The sequence below is a fragment of the Mastomys coucha genome, unplaced genomic scaffold, assembly GCF_008632895.1.
Source record: "Mastomys coucha isolate ucsf_1 unplaced genomic scaffold, UCSF_Mcou_1 pScaffold14, whole genome shotgun sequence".
NCBI classification, from domain to species: domain Eukaryota; kingdom Metazoa; phylum Chordata; class Mammalia; order Rodentia; family Muridae; genus Mastomys; species Mastomys coucha.
In genome coordinates this window covers 36,917,723-36,920,892 of record NW_022196896.1, presented here as the reverse complement: position 1 = coordinate 36,920,892, position 3,170 = coordinate 36,917,723, and the positions used below count along the sequence as shown (strand labels likewise).

Below are 3,170 nucleotides of genomic sequence, written 5' to 3'. Positions count from 1 at the left end.
TATTTTTCTGTTTTATTTTGACTAGATGATCTGTCCAGTGGTAAAATTGGGGTATACAAGTCTCTTACTCTTAGTGTGTAAGGGTCAATATATGATTTAAGCTATATGAGTGTAACATTTATGAACATGGCTGTCATGTTTAGTGCAAAGATACTAAAAATTCCAATTCCTCTTGGTGAATATTCTTCTTTGATGAGTGTGGAGTGTCCTTCCCTATCTCTCCAGATTAGTTTTAGTTTGAAGTCTATTTTGTTAGATATTAAAATAAATGCACTAGTTTCCTCCTTAGATTCATTTGCTTACAATATAATGTTTTATCCTTTCACCCTGCAGTGATGTCTATCCTTAAAGTTAAGGTGTTTCTTGGATGTGCAGAAAGCTGGATCCTGTTTTCACAAGCATCCTGTTAGTCTCTGGTGTTTGTTTGTTTGTTTGTTTTTCTTTTTGTTTTGTTTTCTGACAGAGAGAGACCATTGGCTTTGATAGATATCAGTAATCAGTGTTTATTATTCCTGTTATTTTGTTGTGGTGGTATATTTGTATATGTGTAGATGCATATGCACATGTGTTTGTTTCCCTCTTTTGATTTGATGATTTGAGATTATTTGTTCCTTGTATTGTCTTCGGTGTCCTCAGCCTCTTTCAGCTGGAGTTTTCCTTCTAGAACCTTCTGTAGGTCTGGATTTGCAGATAGATATTACTTAAATTTGGCTTTATCATTACTGTATCATTTTTTCCATTTATTGTGATTGAAAGTTTTGTTTGGTATAGTCTATGCTGGCATTTGTGATCACTTAGAGTTTGTAGAACATCTGCGCAGGTCCTTCTGGTTTTTATAGTCTCCATTGAAAGATCAGGTATTATTCTAATAGGTCTGAATTATGTACTATTTGATATTTTTCTCTTGCAGTTTTTAATATCCTTTCTTTGTTCCTTAATGTAGTGTTTAGATTATAATTTCCCAATAGGACTTTCCTTCTGGTCCAATTTAATCAGAGTTCTACATGCTTCTTTTACCTTGATAGGCATCTCCTTCAGGTTAGTAACTTTTTCTTCTATGATTTTGTTCCCACCCCTAGGAATGGGAAGACTTGGGGGAAAGGAAAAACATAATAAATGTGTAGTCATCCAGCAGCCATGGAGAACTGGGTTTACCTGAAAGAGAAATATGAAAATATGAATATAATAGTTTAAAATTCAGTGTAGGAAAAGTATTTTTGAAATATGCTTCAAAAGCAAGATGCAAAAAATAAAAGTTATGTGTGTGTGCATATGTGTGTATGGATATGTGTATATTTGTGCATTTATATGTTCACAGGTGTTTGTATATGTGTATTTGTCTATGTTTGTGTGTGCATCTTTATGGTGCATATATTGCATGTGTGTAGAGTTTGTGTGTGTGTGTATGGGTGAGTGTATGCAAATATATTTGCATATATGTGGATATGCAGGCAAAAGTAATTAAATCTAAAAATCTTAGTAATATTACAAGGACAAAATTACAGAGCATAGAGGGCTGCTTTGTGTGGCTGGCGATGTACAGATTGTCCTATTTTGGAAAATTTGCATGTGCTTGTAAAAATTGAGCAAACAGGGACACCTCATAAAAATACCAAGGAGCAAGGAATGTCCATTAGGCCTAAAGACAGAGCTTCAGAAGAGTTTACTGAGCAAACATCAGTCCCCAGGAGATGCCCTAATTGTGGAGAGTAATGTCCGGTTCCAGGAAACCTCCCTGGGAGGGTGGATCCCCCTCACCCCTCCTACATGCAATCTGTATCTCCCCCTCATCTGGAGCATAAAGGTCAATGAGAACAAAAGACAGTTGGCTCCACCAATGAGAAATAACCAACTCATGCTATAAATCCATGTACTGAAAGGTATAAAAAGTGTGTGTGCTTTTGTTCCTGGTCATCCCGTTTGCTATGAATGTAGGACGAACCCAGTATACTGGCTATAATAAACTTCATGTAATTTACAGCAATCTCCCTCCTGTTTCTTCTCGAGTTGGGGACCCATGCCAGAATCTAACATGCTGACCCTTATTCTAACAATCTCACTCATAAAAATTACCTTGAAATTCTATTGGGCAAATGGTGGAAACTAATCCAGCATTTCATTAACACATGATATTTAGAAAAATGTGATATCTTAGTGAACACACATGGCAGCAGGAGAATGCATTATGATATGCTCTCCCAATAAAGGACATAAATATATTTCTATGTGACAGTAGTGAACTATATGTGGATAGCTTCCAGACGTTGCTATTAGTGACAATAGCAAAATATATCAGGTTTTTCTTTGCAAAGGATGTGAACTTGACAGTTGGGGATATATCTTCCAAATAATCATATTGATGATGAAGCTGAAATTATTGACTAATTATCCCTACAATGTAGTTACTGGCAGAATAAGGAAGAGCAGTATGGAGATGCAATGTATCTTCTTATAGACCTTTAACTTTGAAGCATATTGATATGACAGTAACTCCTCAGTATGCACAGGAGAGTTGTTCCTACTGGTGATATAAATGCTCTCACTATAGAAGATGAGGAACAGGGAAAACTGGAAAAGTATATGATGTTGGGTTTGATGAGAAGCATCAATATAAGCTCGTTATTCCAATTGTGTTTATATTTATGTGTTTAATGGTCTCAATTTGAGTTTCTAAGTATTATTCCTCAGTAAAAAATCCATAGCAGGTTTCTCTTGTGGTCTGAGCTTGACCTGATGCTTTTAGGCTTCAGCAAAAATAATATTTCCACATACCAGGTACAAAAAACAAAACTGCAGACCTCATAGAAAGTTCTAGGTGTAATATCAAAGTGCTAATTGTTCCCAAGAAAAACCTTTCTTTTATAACATGAGAACAAATGTGACTTGTGCTTGTTTTAAAACTTAGAGAGAGTGAAAGTGTATCTGTGCAGCTTAGAAAAAACGGAGCCCCAGTGAACTACGCTCTTCTTGGTTTTGTTTGCATTATGTTATGGTGAGAGTTTTGTGCTCAAAGCTGTACAGTATTCTTATACTTTAATATACTTCACCCATACTTCCTTTTGCTGTTAGTAACACATTAGGGAAATTCCTTGGCACTTCACTGTAACATAAGCACACTACAGTCCCAGGTGACTTTGCTTCTCAGTTTTTAGTTAATTTTCTGAACAAAG

At 35.7% G+C, this 3,170-nt stretch overlaps 1 long non-coding RNA gene across 1 annotated transcript in view; it reads right to left on the bottom strand.

Annotated features, from left to right (window-relative positions):
• Positions 1-483: 483 nt before the first annotated feature.
• LOC116089042 overlaps positions 484-3,170 on the bottom strand; it is a 5,688-nt gene continuing 3,001 nt past the window's right edge. Inside the window, exon 2 of the long non-coding RNA XR_004118117.1 lies at positions 484-1,155. This is a non-coding gene — a long non-coding RNA (uncharacterized LOC116089042). The remainder of the gene's footprint in view (positions 1,156-3,170) is intronic.